Raw genomic sequence first — 20,512 nt, 5'->3', positions numbered from 1 at the left:
TTTCTAATATATATATATATATCCATGTAGAGAATTTCCGACAAAGGAATGGAGCAATAAGCCTTTGATGCAGAGCCTACTAACTTGGTAAATGTTTTGATCTTTATTTCTAGTCTTCTGTTGTTTTAATTTGTGGTTACAAAAATTATCTCTTGGTAAGAATATTTTCCTGTATTATTTTGGTGTTTTGGTTACTTAGTCTGTAAATATACAAGGCATTTAACCTGAGCTTTAAGAGTTGCTGTGTGGGTATGATGGGAATATGGAGGGTACTGAAGTAAAAATACATATACAGATGTTACATTTTTCTTGTGTCCATCAGCATTTGTAACTGATAAACACGAAGTACAGTGTTAAACTTCTGGATTTTGCATTGCACCAAAATAATATTTCCATTTCTTCATTTCCTAATAAAACTGCAAATACAAACACAGAATTGCATCAGTTTTGAAAATACTTTAAATGTTCCTTTACCAGAACTATCAAGCAGTAGACTTACTGTTATACCTTAACCAAACTTCCTTACTTGATGATACAGCTTAGTAGCAACTAGTTATTTTTTTAATATTTTCTTGCATTGATAAAGGCATGCCTCTCTCTGATTCATATTTTTTTTCTCAACCTGTACCGTGAACTTGTATATATGTATTTATACAAGCTGAACTTGTATATATGTATTTTCTTTATAGTCAGAAGAAAATGGCACACTCTGCCCTGAAGAACCACCATCACCATAAGAAAAAAAAAAAAAGTTAAAATTAAAATGCCCAGACAAGTGTTGTTATGGGCTCAAAAAGTGAGTTGACAAATTCACAGAGGAAACTAATATCAAAAGAGATCAAACACAAGTACATGTCTCATGCCTGAGGAAGCCCATCAGCCACAGATGGGCAAAACCTGGGAAATTATATTGAGAAGTATATACAGGTGCTTTGCTCTTTTGTTCCTCCTGAAGCACCCATGCTGGCTATTTACAGAGAGGCAGTAATGAAGTAGATCTATCTCTCTGTTCTTTATGTTCTGCATAGTATGCAATAAAGTTTAGATACCTACAATGTAGGAGAAAAAAATAGAGAAAGTAATTGTATCATAAAAATATAATGTAATGCTAATTTCTGAAAAGCACTCCAGGAATCATACAACAAGGCAATGAGCCATATGGTACTCACTGTTTGAGATCAAAACCCACTCCCTGAAATGTTAAAAGCTAATCATGTAGATTATTTGCTGTTGGCTCTTGATGGTGATTTGGCATTTGACCAGTGAGTAATTCACAGATCAGGAGGGAGGTTTGCTTCCTGATTAAATGGATAACAAACATTTTAAACAGATGCTCAACATGAATGCAAACCAATAATAATGTACGTCCATGTGAAGTTTTGAAATTTATGGATAATTTCATAGATACTGCATAGCAGCCAAAATGCTTGCTGGCAATAACTGATTAGATCACATAGATAAACAGCCATTCTAGTTTTATGCTTAAGGGTATACATATATCCCTTTCATTGTCAGGGTCCTCATTAGGTCCTTCCCACTCTGGAGTAGCCTGATAACGTGTAGCAAACCCATAGGTATAAATTTAGCACATGAGTTACTTTCACCATTTCCCCTGAGAAAAGACACTAGTTTTATAGACAATGTTTCCAACTTGTCCTCCACAGAGTACCATGTATTATCTGCAAGAGTTCTTAAAGGAAACATGCCTGAATGGAGATAGTTAATATATCTCTTACAGCACCAGCATTTTAGGACTTGTTTTGCCTTGGGCAGGATTGTCCCTGAGATTTCAGTGTGGCTCACGAGCTTGTAGCAGAGAATCCAAACTGCATAATCTATGAATTGTTTTCTTTTTTTTTTTTGTTCGTATTAAGTCTCAGAATTTTTCACATAATTAATATTTCTCTTCTATCTAATTGGACCTGACCACATAATTTCTAAAATTCAGTGAAGACCTTATTAAGCAAAAATAGGAATGATACAGATTACATGGTTTACAATGAGTATTGTTACAGAAACTAAGATACATAGGTAATTTGGCAATTCAGTGATATGTTAATGCCAGAAAAAATTTCAGGGTCGGTGATAAAGGAAGGGACAGTTTCAAATAATCAGAGCTTCTGGTGGCTTCTGCATTGAGTACAGCCACTCAAATATAAAGTCCTAAAAAATTTTCTCCCAAACTGAAAATATGAAATGATTTTTATATGAAAGAACAAGCTCTGACAAGACAAGCACTTACGATAACCAATATTTAGAAGGAGATTGCCTAAATGTGTTTAAATTATTTCACAATGAAAGGGCATAGGAACATCTAAATTTTTTTTAAATGTAACAGTTAAAATTAAGGAGAAGAATGTGTTTACAGGCATAGTTTGGCATCACTGACAAAAGCCAAATATGTAGGCAAGGAAAACAGGTAAAGAATATTCAAGTAAAGGTACTATTGCTTCCTTCTAGCATAGTCAAATCAATTCACAAGGTGTTCTAAACCTAAAACATTGTCCAAATCAGACATTGAAAAGAAATTTGGAGGATGCTGGACTCCTAGTTATTCTATTAAATTTAAAACTCTGATTTTAAAAAGCATGGGAAGAGCATTAATGCAGAACTACTGAAGTTTCAAAAAGGACATTTAGCCAAGATTAACTGCAATTAAAAAAACAACAGGATGTATATCAAGAAAAATAAAGTCCCCATTGAGGAAAAAACAAGATCAAATCGATAGCAATATAATTATTACATAGACGCCAAGGAGATAATTTTAAATTTTAAAAAGGAGTAGGAGTTAATAATGAAATAATAAGGAATTCAACCAAGAAAATTCAGAAAATATTCCAAATAATTTATAGGAATGCAAAAGGAATGACAGTTTTACAGACAATAACACGAGCCAGTATGCTCTTGTGGCCAAGAGGGCCAATGATATCCTGGGCTGCAGTAGGAAGAATGTTGCCAGCAGGTGGAGGAAGGTGATCCTGCCCCTCTACTTGGCCCTGGTGAGGCCACACCTGGAGTGATGGGTCCCATTCTGGACCTCCTGATATACGAGAAACACAGATATACTAGAGAGAATCCAGTGAAGAGCCATTAAGGTCATTAAGGGACTGGACCACCTCTCCCATGCGAAAATGCAGAGAGAGTTGGGACTGTTGAGCCTGGAGAAGAAAAGTCTCCAGGAGGACCTTTACTAATGTCTATAAACACCTGAAATGAGGGGGCAAAGAGGACAGATCCAGGCTATTTTCAGTGGTGCCCATGACCAAGGAAAATGGACACAAACTGAACACAGGAGATTCCCACTGAGCAAGAGGAAGCATCTTTTCACTGTGAGTATGACTGAGCACTGACACAAGGTGTCCAGGGAGGTTGTGGAGCCTTCCTTCTTAGGGATATTCAAAAGCCTTCTGGACATGGTCCTGGGCTACTGTCTCTAGGTGGCTCTGCTTGCAGCAGGAAGGTTTATCAGGTTCCTTCCCTCCTGACATATTTTGGGATTTTGAGTAAGGAGAGGTGTTGGAATCATGAAAAAGTGGGAGGTATTCACCAAACAGGAAATAGCATCCACCTGATTACTTGGACCACGGAACTTTTGCTATCAAGAAGGGAACTATTGATAAAAAGATCTGTTAATGAAGTAGGATACATTTGGTAGACACTTGCATGAATTCGGTCTTGGGTTTAGTTCACAGCTGAAGAGAGGAAGATCAGGTGAACGGAGGTACTTAAGAGTGAGAGACAGCTGAGGAATATGTGTCCTAAAATTAATAACAGGAGCAATGCATTTACTTACACAGCTAGAAATAAATGAAGCCAAAAATCGACAAAAATCCTTGAAATCTTTATATAACAATAAGCTCTAGCAATAAGTATTACACTCAATCACACATCAGATGAAACTAGATACAATAGAAATAACATAAACCTGTGTGGCATACTCGCTTAAATGCCTTATCCCATGTAATGTAGAGGACTTCTCATTTACAGTTCTGCAGCTGGCTTATGATTTCCAGTTCTCCAGTTGCTCAGGTTGCCCTGGCCAGTATTTTCCACAGCTTCACTGAAAGTAATTTTCTCTTGCTCTGGTTCTGTTGCACCTCCAATCTTACACCAGCAGATTTCATAACTATTGTTAGTGCAGGTTCCAATGGGAAGTCACCCTGCAAATGCATCTCATCTCTTTGTGTACCAAATGGACTCTCATGACTCTTGGGAAGGTCTGTCCAAACAATCACCATGAATGCTGCTGATGACTCACGTCCATGTGGGACTCTGCTGAACTGGGAAGCGAAGGAAACTGGTGAAAAGCCCTAGAGATCTTGTGTTTGTCTGTGAAGGCTTTCTGGAGCTTGTAGGCAAGCAAAAAATTGAAGAAGAATCGTGAAGCCTGAGAGGCGCATGTTAAGATTAATCATATGGCAGAGACGTCAGCAAAGAGACCTCTGCCTAGAAAGCCAAGATATACTGAGATTAATTGAGGATTTTTGAAAGCTAAACTAAGCTGTATATTTAAAGAAAACAAAAAAAAAAAACAAGTTAAAACAGATAATGGACTTCCCAGACCCATATCTGTGTGGGAAAAGAGGTCAAGGAATAAAGAATCACTATGCCATGCTGTGATGACTAGGTACAGTTTAAAGATAATCAAAATATAGTCTCAGAGTAGATTAATATTTTGCTTTCCTTCTCAGTAAGAATAATTATACTGAACATAAGGGCAAAGACAGGATGGAAAATGGGAAATGAGAGCATGGGAGCAAATAGGACTTCAACCAAAAGTATAATCAAACTTTAAGATGGCCTGCTGTGTTGCAGTGTGCTTTATGAGAAACTAGTATTTGAGCCGGATAAGGAAGAGATTAGAACAAAAGTTGAATGACCTTGAGGACCCAAGTATTACAAATGGAAAGGAATTCAAGACTGCAAAGTGTAGGGTCATGCTCTTAGAGACTAGTAATAGGAATCTCTGTTATAAATTTGGGAGCTCGTCATTGAGAATGACAGAGGAGGGGGAAAGCTTGTATATGCTGATCCATCACAAGAAATCTGGATGATGTGATGTGTCTGTGAAAAAGGTAAGGAAGGATATATCCACACAGAGGGAATGAAACAATAGTGCCTTTATATGAATCATTGGTAGGGCTCCATGTATAACAGTAGTTGCTCATGTCTAGGGAAGCAGGATTCAGAATGAAACAAAGGCACAGAAGGTCTGTTAGGAAGACCACAAGAATAAAGTCCTTTTGTATAATAAGTGACAGCAACTGTATTTTTTTAACAAATCAAAGGTTGAGATACTCTCTCTAAAAATGTATTTAGGGTGTTTTTTCATTCAAAATCAGGAAGATACTACAGCTGTTGAAACTAAAGGACAGAGGTGAAAAAAGAGGAAGTTATAAATAAACTATGACAGTACAGAGGCTGCAAATTAAAAGATTTTTAACCACAAATATGAGACAATAAAGTAGACTTTTAGTAAAAGTTCTTAGGGCAAAGCATAAATGCTTTTAGTAAGAGTTTCTGAAATTTATGAAAGGAATTATATGAACTTGCACTATTCCAGGCCTTTTATGGTCAGTCATCTTGGAATTTTCAGTCTTTTTAGGTAAGATCCAAGTTATCTAAACAAACGGTATTGTTTGCCCTCATTGCCTTCTGTGAAAGATCACAGCTAATCATGGTATCAGGGAAGTTCTGTCAGAACAGATCTCTGTGTACAAATATTTTGCAAATTCTGCTGAGTAGTTATTTCTCAGTAAGCTGTTGTGGGGATGAGGATAGCAGCAAAATCTGAACAAAAACATTAAATGTAGCAAGTGCCTCAAACTATAGCTATGGATAATACATGGGCATCTTTCCTTCAAAGCATGGAGCTTTCTCTATCCTTTTGGAAAAAGTTCAACAGTGTTGAACTATGGTCCATGAAGGAAATATATTAGGCACAGAAACAGTTCAATTAGCAGGTTGTACAGATTTCAAAGCCATAGATTTTTCTTCAATCCAAAGTTGTAATAAGTAATTCCTTTATCTGTGTGACTGTGTATCTATCAAAAGGATATTCTACTGTTCTGGGTACCACATGGTTAAGTGTGGCCCAAGACTGTGGTAAAAGCTGAGTGGCATCCTAAAGAAATTGTTCTTGACTATGGATACATAATAGCAGAGAGGATATGGACAATGAGGACTTTACACAATGACATGCATGCACATGCAACATGCACAAACATTTACACACACCCCAGACAGCACATATATCACCTACTTGAACAGTTCCAGTGCTTGAAACATGTACTCTGTCTTTGGTCTCCAGGTAGTAATGTGTCATATAGCTCATAGGACCAAGAAGAAAACATGGAAAACACAAGAAACACAAAGATCCAATATAAATGTGTTTGCTTCTTTCTTTTAACCCTAACAGAAGATAGACCTCCTCATTTATGATCCCTATGGGACCCTTCCAATTTGAGATATTATACAATTCCATGATTCTGTGATCTATACATACCTTTAATTTATCTAAAATCTGTATACTATTTCAAAGAATTTGATTTTTATTTGTATAGAAAAATACATTTTGTGCTTTTCATGTTGGAAAAATACAACACCCAGCCCATTCCCTTGGTAGATCTGATTCCTGTGTCAGTCTTTGTCTCAGCTGCCAGAATTGTGGTGGGAAAGGATAATAAACTTTCACTCAGGCTGGGCTGACTAAAAGGCATCTTATCTAAATGAGTGCAATTACAGCTTCATTTTAAGCTCGCTCCTGATCCCATGTCTGAGTGCTGTTGTATTTGGCTTGGTTATACAGACTCTTATGGCACATATTAACATTCAAAGAGCTGGCTTGTCAGAGAATTTAGGCATTTTCCTAATTTTAGGAAGAGACTTCAGTGGGGCATCTCTAGTTAGACCTGTGTGTCAGTATCAGGCTGAATCAGAGCCAAGGTGTTTGTGAGCGTAATTCTTGCCTCTTTTCTATGTCTGCCCAAACCTGTTCTGCTGAGTTCAAAGACAGATTACACATTCCTTATCTTTTGTAAATTCCTTTGGGTCACCTTATTGCTCAAAGTCTATCACAAGTTCTTTTTGGTTTTTAAGACAAGTTGTTGGCAAAGACATTCTTCCTGAGGAGGCGTCCCTGGAGCAACCAGCTGTGTACTTTTTCAAAATGATGGCTGATTTTAATAAGTAAGCAATAAAATATATCTGTATGTTTACAGAATCATATAATTTATCCAGCTGGAAGGGACCCATTCTGAAATACATTTCAATATATTTGAAATTTGAAATATGATATCAACTATTTAATATAAGTTAAAAAATAATATAGTATGATAAAATGAACAGGAACCTGGCAACCAAGTGGCATTGAAGAGCTGCAAGTAGATATCAGGTCTCCCAGGTCACATCTCAATGATTAGATTTTTAAGTTAAGAAAATGGATTGGTGTGTAGATTATTTCCTGAGCATAACAGGTTTTCTGAGAGAAGAGGGAATAGTAAGCAAAGGGTCCCTCTCTTTTTAACACTTGCCATCTCAAAATGCACTGAGGGGATTAAGGTTACTTATCTTTTTGTGGTGTCTTTTTCTAAATTTTAGTCACCATCCTACAGGACATATAACTCATTTCCACATTAATTCATTAACTGACCTTACTGGCTCTGTACCTGACTTTTTTGGTTCAGTGTTCCTGGCCTTTTTTTCACCCATCATCATCTGCTTTAGAACTCCACTTTCTGGTTTCTAATTTTGCCTCCTCTGCTTTCTGGTGTTGCTGCATCTGGAAAAAGCACAGGGAGAGGTTGTGAAGGGTGAGCAGCCAGTGCTGTATTTCTACTTGGCAGAAGCTACAACTCCTTCTGCCTTGGGCTGTTCTGATGGCAGAAGGCAACAGAGCATGAGAAGCATTTAGCACAGTCTTGACCCGGCTAGCAAGGTGTAAATCAATTAGCTGTTGAGCTAGCAGCCCAAGGCTGTAGAATGAGGGAGAAGAAAATGATGGCTACCCTGAATTGGATTTTAGGATGTTGTTTTGTTATGATTTGTTTGGGGGGGGAGGGGTGCTTCGTTGTTTGTTTGTTGGTTGGTTAGTTTGGTTTGGTTTTGGTTTGACTTGGTTTGGGTTTTGATTGTTGATATTTTTTTATTTACCCCACAGGGAAAGCTCTCCTGGGCAGCAAGCTATCAATTTTCAGTCCTAGTTAATTGTATCAATGCATCTGATACGTAAATGTTTTCAAATGAGAGGCTAATTCTGCACAGCAGCAAATTCCTTCAGCTGCCAGCAATTAAGATGGATAGATTCAACACTTCAGAGGTCTTATTTTATGAAAGTATGAGTTATCTCATCTGCACAGATTAATTAAGATCCACCGAGGATAAAGTTCTGAATGCTCTCACTTTTCAAAGTACTCCCTATGCTGAGTAATGACTATTTTCCTGGATAAACTTCACCAAGACTGGGAACTTAATAAAGAATTTAGGGTTCTAAAAGGCAGCATTTACTCGTATGAATTATGCCATTTTACAGCAAAAGTTTCAGACTGCTACTCACATGAGTAAGAATTGCAGTTCATTCATCATTAGGAAAGCCACAATAAATAAATGTTAAAATAAAATGACATGGCCATATCCTCAATACTGCAAAGAGGACCATTTTAAAGTGTACTAATAATTTAGCCTGCCAATAAATGTTCTTAATGAAGCCCTTCAGACTAGTGTTGGAATAATTTTGCTTGGTACAAGTGGAAAAATTGGGCATATTAACCTGATGGGGGGTCACTTGAGGCAATGTGCTTGCATGTGTGTTTGAGAGGATCTTCATGTAAAAGAGAAATATTCAGTAACAGAAAAATACAAATACCACAACATAAAAAATATCAAATAAGGAAAGATAATTAAAAGATTTGTGATTATGATCATCTTATGGTTTTTACACATTTCTTTTATGTGAAGAGTGCTGCTTTTGAAGAACAGAGAGTCTGTATGTGATTAAATTTAAAATGCTTTTGTATTTAATGCCCAGGTATATTGTGAAACATATTCAAATGCAAAGAAAAATGCTCATTACTTTCCTCTTGCCCTTAAATTTTGAAATGATGTTGCCATTATTCATACAAGGGCAATTTTTCTACTCCACACAAGAATTTTGTGCAAGAAACTTGCCAAGACAAGATGGGTTTTTGTTATGTTTAGCATGACCTTATAAACCGGATTGTAAAACGTTTAGAGGGTTGTCTCCAGAAAACCGTGAAGCCTCTGCTCCTACTAATTTCAGCTTTGCCTGCCAGGCCTCTCACCCTTCAAGACTGCAACTGCTGCAAACTTTTCTTCAGGATAGAATTGAAAATTACTTCACAAGCTGTTTTCTTCACCTGTGTAAAGATTTCCTGCTTCTCTTCCTTCTATGTTCCTGCTGTTAGACACCAAGGAAACTGTAACAAGTGCCACATTTCTGAAAGAAAGAGAAGACCAATTCCTGCCTCAGTTGTTAAATAAGATGGGTTTTAAAACCCAAGCAAGGATGGTGAAATGCTGCAAGTCCATGGGTAGATTGCTCCCTCTCCTGACAGCCTTCAATATTGCAGAACAGTTTTTTAACCAGCTAAAATTGAGGCCTATTTAATACATCTGCTTTACTATTGATTATTATTTTTGATCACGTCTTATTAAAAATCCATAAAATTTGAAAAAATATTTCATTATAGTATCTGATCTCTATTACTGCATCTTACTGGCTACAATAAGGAAAAGTGGATTGCTAAACATATCTACTAAACACATCTGATGGTATTTCTCAAGGCCTGCCTACAACTAAACCTGCCATTTTTTGTGGAGAAGGTTCTGAAGCAGGCATGCAAGATTTTTTACATGCTTCTACAGAAGAGAAGAAAGGAAGCTTATCTAGGGTCACAGATACTGGAATATCACTTTACGAGGACATCTATTATGTGCTCCATTTCATAATTTCAACCAACCCAAGGTCATATTTGGTTCTCAGACTTTGCTATGCCCTGTTTCTAATCAAATCTGAGGCTTCCTTTTGCCTTACATAAAATCTAAAACTAGTCAGAAACCTCTAGTTCTCCAGAATTTCCAGTCAATAATGCACCAGTAGCAAAAGAGACAGTGTTTTCAATGTAGCCAGATTTTATTATGAAGCTCAGAATACACTTTTCTTTGCCCTGAAAGCTGTAAAGCTAGGAGTAAAAGCCATCTATAGTCAATTTTTAAGTTAATACCATGTGTGAGGGTTTGATTTATGAGGGTTTTGTTTGTTTTCTAAAGTTTAGAACTGATATTATTATCTGAAATCTTTTACTTCCGATAGAGTGAGGCTAGCTATTTTTTGGCTAGTTTTGAAAATAATAAAAATAATCCCAAAATTCCCAACATAACCAAAAAATATAAAATATCATGAGTCAGACTCATTCATTCATTTTGCCTCTTTAGAACCATGGGGCCTAGAGATGCTCTTTTCTTTATATGTTAAAAGCTGAGATCTTGTGGCAAATAATTAGTTTTCAAGTTTCAGAACACAAATAAAAAAATATTTTAAGAAAGACAATAAGCCCATATTTTAGTGTTAGCTGAACATATAGAGGATGTCTGTGCCACTCAAAGGCATAGACACTAGCAAAGAAGGAAAAAGTTGATCATCTTCTCTCTGGAAGGGGGTTTCAGACAGAGGATGCCCTCGAAGGGAGCATGTGACAAACTGGGTCTGGTGGGTCAGGCTGCAGCCAGGAGTCTCATCCATGTGAGATGGTGTGAACAGCACTGCTGGGGAAAGGCAGATGGACACATGCCCAAAAGCACTTTCTACTGCCAGAACCTGATGTTGGTAACTGGCTGAGCACCATGCTGACCCCCAAGGTCAGGGGGAAATGTCTGCTAATGTTAATGGAGGAATGTTTTTGTGAGAAAGGGATGTTTAATATATTTTTCTTTACAGTTAAATACATCCTGAGGAGACCATTTCTCTTCCTATTTCAAATTTGGTCATCACAATTTCTGTGGCAGTTCAGTTCTCCTGGGTGCATAAGAATGGGTCACATCTACATGCAAACCTCTGAGTTTAGAAAAGATCTCACCTGAATAAGGCATTCACCTGCATTTAAAATATGCAACAAAATTATATTAAGAAAAAAAAGTACTTAATTGCCATTCAGAAATTTGATTAATATTTTACTCCCAAGAAAATAAAGCACCTAAATGGTGCAGATTTTATGATACTTTATGAGAATTGGGAGAAACTGAGAAAGTTTTTTTCAAAAGCTCTTAAATGAATCATCCATCCTTGATTACAGATCAGACACTGTGGCCAGTTCTATTGTAGGAGATCAGAAAGTGTTTGGAGATAGGGGTTCAAAGATGAGCAAAAACCTGTTGGAAGATGTAAATTTGTCTTTGTGAATGATCTATCAAGATGCATATATTTCTCTAGACAGAATGAAAGATATCATGATGGAAATCAAAAGGGAAAGAAAACAGGAGGTGGTCACACCAAACAGGCTAACAGGAAAGAAAACTTGAACAGGAAAGGATACAGAAAAGGACTTAGAACAAATTAGAGGGAGAAATATATTGCAAAGCCACATATTATTATGAGATAACAACACAAGGAAAACCTGATATCCAACATTCACAGCAATATCTGAGAAATGCTTCTCAGAAAATAGAGATTCTGAGTGACTCACTGAAAATTTGTGGTTAGTTACCCATGATTTCTGTAAGTAAATAAAAGTTCCAACACTCGGTAATTTTCTGTCAAAAAAAAGAAAAAATAGCCTAGAAAGATAAGGAATTGCACACAGCTATCAGACAAGTAGAACTACTGTAATACCAAGTTCTATTACAACTTGTTGAAGGTCTCTTTATGAAAACTAAACACCATGAGACAGAATGTTCAAAATTAAACATTCTTGTTGTGAGAAAAACTGATTTTTTGTAATGCAACTTTTGTTTCCAGGGTATCATAGGCAACAATACAATGTCAAACATTGCAGAACTGAAACCTAAGTTCACATAGTAGTGCCACTTTTTGCCAGGAGCTAAGAGAGCTCAAATGCATTGGGCTTCTATGGAAACTCTGACCATCATCTCAATTAAAAAAAAAAAAAACAAAAATCCCAGCATCTTATGCCTGAGTTTCCACTCTGCTGGGAAAGGTTTTGCTCAAGGGAAATTTTGCATTTGATATAAAATGTCTAACAAGTCTATCACTGTTAAGAACTTTTAGAACTAGATGAAATATTAAAAACAAAGAAACTTCTGATAAACATGTCTTTTTTTAACATGCCTTAATCTATTTTCTGCGAGACAGTTGGGATAAGATTGATTTTGATTCTGTGGTTTTAACATTTTTTTCTTTCATTCTCATGGGTCCTCCAAGTCAAAATCAAAACCAGACTTGTTGTCTTTTATAATTAGATTGAAATAGATTAAGATAAATATGTACTTCATGCAGGTTGCTTTAAATAGTTGGCATTAAAGTGATCAGAGGTAGTCTTTGAAGTTCATACCACTTCAGAGGAAGTGATGAAATTTCACTCTGGTATTGGTACTAAAGGTTCCCTGGGCAGACTGGCAATAACTTAATAGCATTAAGACAGTGAGCACTAGAAAGTAGGAGGATCAAGACACATTTAAATGAAAATTTAACATCTGGCAGACACAGTAAAATCTCTGCCACTAGGTTTTCAATGTAAGAATACATTTAGGATGTCTTTCTTACAAGTTTTTGAAAAAGAAACTTGATTATTTTTTTTCCTTCCTTCCTTCCTTCCTTCCTTCCTTCCTTCCTTCCTTCCTTCCTTCCTTCCTTCCTTCCGAATTCCTTCCGAATTCCTTCTGAATTCCTTCCTTCCGAATTCCTTCCTTCCGAATTCCTTCCTTCCCTGTCCTACAATGGAAAGCGTTGCTGAAAATATTATCACAGCTGTAATTAGTGCTGCATAAAAATAGACAGTTTCCTTTTTAAAGACTTGATTTTTTTTTTTGTTTGCATAGACATTTAGAAAACCATATCAGCATCTGCATGAGATACAGTAGAAAATTTATCAAAATTGTCTCAAATGTTCCTTTATATCACACCTGGACTATACATGAAAAATTTCAAAATCAGTGAGTGTCATTCAAGAAAAAGAACTAAATTATTTCTCAACTTTATTTGTTTAATGAACAATTAGTTGCTTCCGTGGTTTAAATAAACAACAATATAAGCTTTGTGTGGTTTATTTTTGTTCCTGTGCCATGTTGAATTTCCCACTCTTGATTTCTGGATTGTTGTTCAAAGCTTTTTCAGACACAGTCTGGAGCAGTTCCTGATCTTCTAGTCTCAAACAGCTTCTTTTACTTCAGAGTATATATTGCATGTCACTGCAGTGAGACCCACAGCAGAGCACCTGCTTACTGCTACTGTGAGTGAGCTAGGTCTGTCCCATGCTGCTGTCAGCAATCCAAATCTTGGTATTGACCACTCTTGCTCCTAGCCCTCAGCACATAAGTACCATTCATCAAGATGAAGAAGTAGTCACTGTATTAGGAAATCTTTATGGTCCCTGTCCTGTTGCTGCCTGTTCCGAGCTTCCCTTCCCCCTCCCCGAGACAAGCCAGGACTTGCCTCTGCCATGTGTTCTGAACCCCTTTGTTCCAAGCGCGGGCAAAACCAAATGTAACTCAAACTCTTTAGCAGTGTTTGATTGGCCGCTCACCCCGGGTCTGCCCCCAGTCCTCCCCTTTCCCCTTCTCTGAATAAAAGAGAGGACCAAGGCGGGGCCCACCTTCTTTGGCTTTGCAAATCTTTCTGCGAGCATCTCTTGTCGTCTGTTTCTTTTTGAAAGCTCTAATGGCGGAAATTAGGTGAACCAAAAGCTATATTTCTCCCTCTTTGCTTCTGCTGGTGATATCAGCTTTGCAGCTACCATTTTTCCGCTTTTAGAGCTACTGAAATGCTGGATTGCCCATGCTACCTCTCTAGGCTGCCCAAGGTTTTCTAAAGTGTTGAACTACGAGCCTAGCTGGTAAAAAGCTGTAAGTGTATCTCTGCACTGTCCCAGTTCCACTCCCTGGTGGTTTTCCAGCATTCTTTTTCTTCTTTTTTTCTTCATTGCAAACTGGCTGTGCCATTTCTTCACATGCTCACACCCAAACAACTCTCCTCATCCTTGTCTAACATCCAAACCAAGTGTCATTGGAATTCATCCTCACTCTTATGCTTGGAGAAATGTCAGTTCTCAGTTAAATTTTGTTACATTTCCGAGTAAGAAACCTGCAATCACTGAAAATAAACGGCAGCATTTACTCTAAATAATTCCTTATCCACAAATGAAAAGGCTCCAGTGGACTTCTTTAATGGTAAAATTGAGCACATATGAAGGGCATATGATATATAAATTAAAAACTTTCTGTAGGTTCAAAAATCTCATGGAACAGAGGCTCTAGACTTTGAAAAACAAGAAAAATCAATTTTGAAGAGAATTCTATATTCTCTGCTGGTAGCTCTCCTTGCTTATTCCATCTATTTAATCTTCTTACAAACAGGGTCTTGATGTAGGTGTAAACTATGTTCATTCTTGTGCTATATTTTGTATGTTTTTCCTTGAACAGATGATCATAATATAGCCAAGCCTGCCTACCTAGTTGCTATGTGACCAGCAGTTTCTAATTGTTTATGTTATTGGTTGACTTTTCTGCATTAAATTATTCTTTGCTTTGTTTCTGTCTTGGGTTAAGGTAAGTTATTGTGAAGGGAGAACTATTTTCAGCAAAAACATGGAGTATTTTAACAGCAGCAGTGTAGACATTGCCGTGTAGACAAATGATAAGGAAGGTGTCTGCCCTATAAAGAAAAATCTGATCACTTGAGAACTCAGTTTACCCTCTTAGGCTAAAACTAAAAAGTGCTTAGTTTTCCTTCTGATGAGCCACGGAAACTGCTCTTTGCAAAGAGTAGAAAAGTTATGGGTCTGTTAAATAATTGTTTGCAGGCTCTTTTTAACTTCTCTGTTAATGCAGTTGTCTATTCTTCCCTGCTCCATTAAAGCAGATGACTGAAGTGGGAATGTAGAAGAATTCTGAAAAATCACAACAGTCATAAAAAGGATATATATGAATCAGCTGTTGACTCTCACTTCCTGGATAAGATCTGAGTAAGGAGGAGCATTAAATGAAGCCATCTACCTGGAGCTGCTTGTATGAAGAAATGTATGTCCATTATCTTTGCTGAGCTCTCAACGTAACTTTGTGACTTCTGTGCTTCAACATCCAGGTTATCCATACCTGAGATAGCTATTTAACATTGTCTACATCTGTTGTAGAGTAGATATGGCTTAAGAATCAATTTTTGTTTCCCTACATCAGTTAAAAAATAGGCCTATCACAAAACTAACAGAAAATACATATGTGTAAAGTGGATGCTATCTTTCCTTATAGAGGGGGGCTTATGGACATATGCCCTCATTTCTTCATGTAGCCACTAGATTTTATTTCATAAGGGGAATATGCTGCCAGCCTTACCTACTCCATCAATATGGTATTCATCATGATCTAGAACATCCAGATGCAGTCCTAAATTGGTATGTAAAGATTTAATTAACTGAGTAGTCCAACAAAGAAGAAGACTAAGAATATAAATGGCAGTTCTGTGCTTTCCTTCTTAAAAGACAGAGTATAAAACGTCATAAAATGCCTGTGAGCCATTTACTCAATCCAGAAGAAATTTTGTAGGAACCAAAAGGAAACCTACCTTGAGAAACTGTGCTGGTCCTGTTCCAGCCTCCAACACATGTAAATAGAAAAAACCTCACTGTCAGGAGAACACAGGCAATGAGGCTGTTATGTTTAATCCTTTTGAATGAGCTATTTAAAGAGGGCCAAAGTATCATAAAAACAATTAGGGGCTGTTTACCCCTTGGTTAGTGAAATCTTTGGATCTGTGGGTTTTGCTGTAATGGGAAAGGAGGAAGTGGCCATCTCTACCACCAAAGACTGATAGCTTCTCTTCTGGATGTAAAGAATCATTTTTTAAAATATATTTTCCAAGCATGAATATTGTCTGAGCAAAACATTTTCAAAAGTTTTCTTTGGGTATTTTGAAAATGCATGGTCCAAAAAAAATAGTTATTTTGGAATTATGTTTTCTGTTCAACAGTGTAGATGCATGTATGAATGTGATAGTTCTGAAGGCAAGTATTTCTGCTGGGAGTGAATCTATTGGCTCTAGATTGATGTGTGGAGATGAGGTGTTGGGTTCCCACAAATACACCATGAGAAAGAAGTCTTTTACTTTTTTTGCATGAAAGACAGACCAAATGTATGAGTTTATTATTCAGTGCACAGGACTCAATGGCTCTTGTTTCTGTCTAGGCTTTAAGAGCTTAAAGTTCTGTCACTAGGAGTGCTCTAGCCTGGTCAACAACTGATGTACATTCTTTGCAAGTACCGTGCTCACTGTGTAGGCCTGTCTAGTAGGTGCCAGGGTGGTGGGGTGTTCTCCATCTTGTAACAGAGTGAGCTGTCCCAAAAGCCCTCCTGGTAGGCTGTGGTAAATTATCAGACTTGCTACAGAGTTGCCTTCAGTTGGTGAAGAATTGATAAGGCTTCTTGAGAACATGAGCTAAGGCTTATCTTGCACTAGGCTGGAGCGAGGCTTAACAACTGAATGATGCTTGGGGTGAGGGAAAAGTCTCAGAGCCAAGACCCTCATTAAGCCCTATTTGCATATTAACTTTCATACTCCTAAGAATGCAAACGAAGAGAAAAGAGAGCATGCTTACCTGTATGATGACAGTCACCAAACCCCACCTGTAACATGCAGTTGTTCCATCTCTTTGCAAAGGGACAGAAGTTATTGTATAAGAAGTGGGTTTTAGGGGAAAAACAAGGAAAAGCTTAATTTATGTTATCTTTTTGACAGCCATACTTATGCAAATACAATGGAAATGGATTGTCTATCTACTTGTCAACCAGTCCTATTCAACCCTATTTCTTTTTCCTTTATAAGTCTGAAAATGAAAAAGATATTTGGAAAGATATGTGAAAGAATCACATTAAATTACTTAAATTTTTAGGACAGGAAAATGCTGGAAATTTACATTTAAAATTCTGAAAAGAAAAATTGTTGCCTTTTGGTTTGCTTCCAAAACAGATGAAAGTACCTCGAAGTACCTCACAGTTTTCTTCCTTGACCTGGGGAGTATTTGGGTGACTCAATGACTCCTTCAGATCTTCTCAGGAATGTTTAGGCATCTACTAGATGGGTTTAATAAAAATAATGTTCAAAAATCTTCACTAAACTTTTTCTTAGAAAATGTGGGAATGCTGAATAGGATGTTGCTTTTCCCAGAAGTCTTTCCATTTACCTCATTTCACCACATTATTTTGCTGTCTTCTACTGATGCCAATTGGATTGACCTATCTTAAAAGGCAAGCTTAATTATTGTTTAACAGCAAAGAAATGTTTTAACAAAAAAAGAAGAATATTTTAATGCTTATAATATTTTACTTTTGAAGGGTGGGGGTGTGGTTGGGTGTATTTTTCCATAATATTTGTGAAGTTGTCATTAGTCAGGAAATTATTTTATAGCAGATAACCTCTTTAATGAATGTGTTAAAGTAAGGATTAAACGTAGATAAGATATAATGGGGATAAACTTAAGCTCTGTTATTCATCTATTCTGTCAGAAATAAAATTTCTTCACTACTTTAGGCACAATACTCAAATCAAGGCAGAGTCACTGTGAACCCCACAAAATACTACAAGAATAAATTTTTGAAACCGTCATCAAAATGCAGCAAAACTCAAGGGAAAGACAATATGTGTATTTCTGTACTTAACATCTCCAACCTTCATCTAGTAATTTAGTGACAACTCAAGTCTAGGGAAACCTAGAGTTGGGGTAAATGCTAAAATAAAATGTAACTCTTTGCTGAGCTAAATTTAGGAGGCACTTAGTTTCCATGAGTTGAGAGTCATGCACCAGATATCAGTATTGTTCCCAGTTGATATTTATAGATGAAAAATATCTAAATCTATTGTGCCTGGATAAGGAGTGATTTAGGCAGAATACTCACAAAATTAGAGTTGCAAGATAGAATAAAATAAAAGTAACTTAAACATCTATTACTGTTATTTTGAGGGAAGGAATATGACTTCTGCAAGATTCAAGGATACCTAACATAATGAAAGCATAAATATAACTATGTCTATAAATATTTTCATACTTTTATACTTCAGAACGAAAACAGAAATGGGATGTACTCTCTCTGCTCTGAGGGAAATCTGTGAAAAACAGGAAGTTTGTGTTTGGTTTTTAGAAAGCTTTTCTTTTAAGCAATGCAATAAAAACCTAAATAAATAAGCATATAAATAAACCCCACTGCTTTTATTGTATTTTATTGCTTTGATCTCTTTGTAAATCAGAAAACCCCGTGTTGCCTGTCTTAACAGGAAGAGAGACTATTCAAGGATATCCCACTTTGCCATTCTCCTGAGGCTCCTTCAGCTGACCTTTTTCTTGACTTACTAACATAACGATTTCAGATGTAAGTTTTTCCCTTTCATTTCCTACAAGATCATCACAGTTTGGTGGGGTGGGAGGTCGGTGGTCCCACTTTGTGAAGAATTCATCTTCTCTCATGGATGAAGTTGACACAGAATCAGTAATATGAAGTTGCTTTGGTCATTAGCTTCCTTTGATTTCTAAGAACACTCAATACACTTTATGCCCAATAGATGGCAGTGAAGCACTGAAAAATCCACCAGATTTGTTTATGATTTTATTTTTAAATATCTTCTGCAGTGAAGATAACCAGCTACAGCCTAATGCTCCTCCTGAAGAGCAGGCACAATTTACAATTCCCTCTACATTCTGAGCTGATGTTTCATAAGAATCTGAAATTTTAATATGCATCATAATCCAGACTTTGCTTTCTGATACTTTTTTTGGTGACTGTTTCTGCTTCTGTTCCTCCTTTCTTAACTCTTAAAATACTTTCTTAAGGTTCACAAAAGTCTGTGCCTCTTTTCTCATTAGATGTCACTCATTGTTGACAAGGTGATGATAAATTCCAGTGCTTATCTCTTCATTACAATAGCATAATGTCTTCCGTGTCTCCAGTATAGTGGCCAATTGAACCTGCTAAATATATGCAGAAGATCTTTATGTGTTCACACTTCTGAGAAATATGGAATATTTTTCTGAATCACTTGAAGTTTTTGTATCAACTACATAAAAAGAGTAGGCTTTGCAGCAATCCAGAGAAGTTGTGTTTGGAGTTTAGAGGAGGAAAGCTGTTTTCCACTGTATGTAATATTCCAAGTTTCATTAGATAGCAGTAGGATTTTTCAGAAAATCTCAGAGCAAAAATTTCACATGTCTTTGACTGATTGTTCCTAAGGACCTTGCTGCCTTTTCACTATTAGGCTTCAAGCTAAAACTGGTAATTTATTTGCACTTCAGAAAAATGTGAGCTACAAAAAATGGTGATGCCCTATTTTATGATTGTGCTTTCAGTCTAGCAAGATCTTCAAAGAAAAGTACCTGCAAAGCAATATTTGCTATTTAAGAACTATCTGAAAGGACAGAAGATGTGAATTATTTACAGAATGATGCACATAACATCTGATAGTCATAAAAATTACACACCCACTTTATAAACACGATTTATTCTTCCAAACACATGTCTTCCGTTCCCCTCCCCTTCCGTGGAAAAAATCCTTCCTTAATAAAGAATTTGGATTTATAATTCCATTTACTGAGAGAGTTGCTTTATAGCTTCTTGCAAAAGTATGCAACTACTTCTCTAAAATTTCAAGATTTTGTCCTCACTTTTTCAGGTGGTCAGCCAACTTTATAAGATGGTGTACATACACAAAAGAGATCTTGACAAGACCAGTATGAGACAGAAAAAGAAGCAAAGTACAAAAATAACAATGGAAGGTTCCTAAGCAATGATTTTACCTGTCAGATGATGAAATTCTTTGCAAGAGAAGATTTCTACCCAGCTAATTTAACTGGTTGACCTCTGTTGTCCCCATAAGGACTAAATTTAACATCTGTCTTGGGATATGGACTACCTTTACTGTAGGCAAAGATGTTGGGGGCTTGCCACTGGTGGTAGGTTTCATTGCTGCCTTTCTGGCAGTAAAAGCCCAAAATACAGGCCTGCCGTTTTGTGCTCCCTGCAGTGAAGCAGCTATTCCACACAGTCCATAAAAAGTGCAGTTTGCAAAAGAGATTCAACTTTTCTGCTTTGGCAGTAGAAAATTTAAAAAACTGATCAATTTTTTTGGGTTGCTGTTTTTTTTCACCATCAGTTACTATGCAGTAATTTTTTCCTAACTTCAATATTCATATCATTTTGGCTCACACCTCTTTCCTGTAACAACATTGTAATAGCTCAGTGGTTTGGATGGAGATGATACATCTTTGAATATCATGTCAAAGTCAGCCTAAATAGTCCAAAGAACTGTTTTGGCATTGGATCAAAATTCACTCAAAAAGAAAAA

Source organism: Corvus moneduloides, chromosome 1 (assembly GCF_009650955.1).
Source record: "Corvus moneduloides isolate bCorMon1 chromosome 1, bCorMon1.pri, whole genome shotgun sequence".
In the NCBI taxonomy this organism is placed as follows: domain Eukaryota; kingdom Metazoa; phylum Chordata; class Aves; order Passeriformes; family Corvidae; genus Corvus; species Corvus moneduloides.
The sequence above is the reverse complement of the archived record's forward strand: the minus strand, read 5'-3'. Positions refer to the sequence as shown.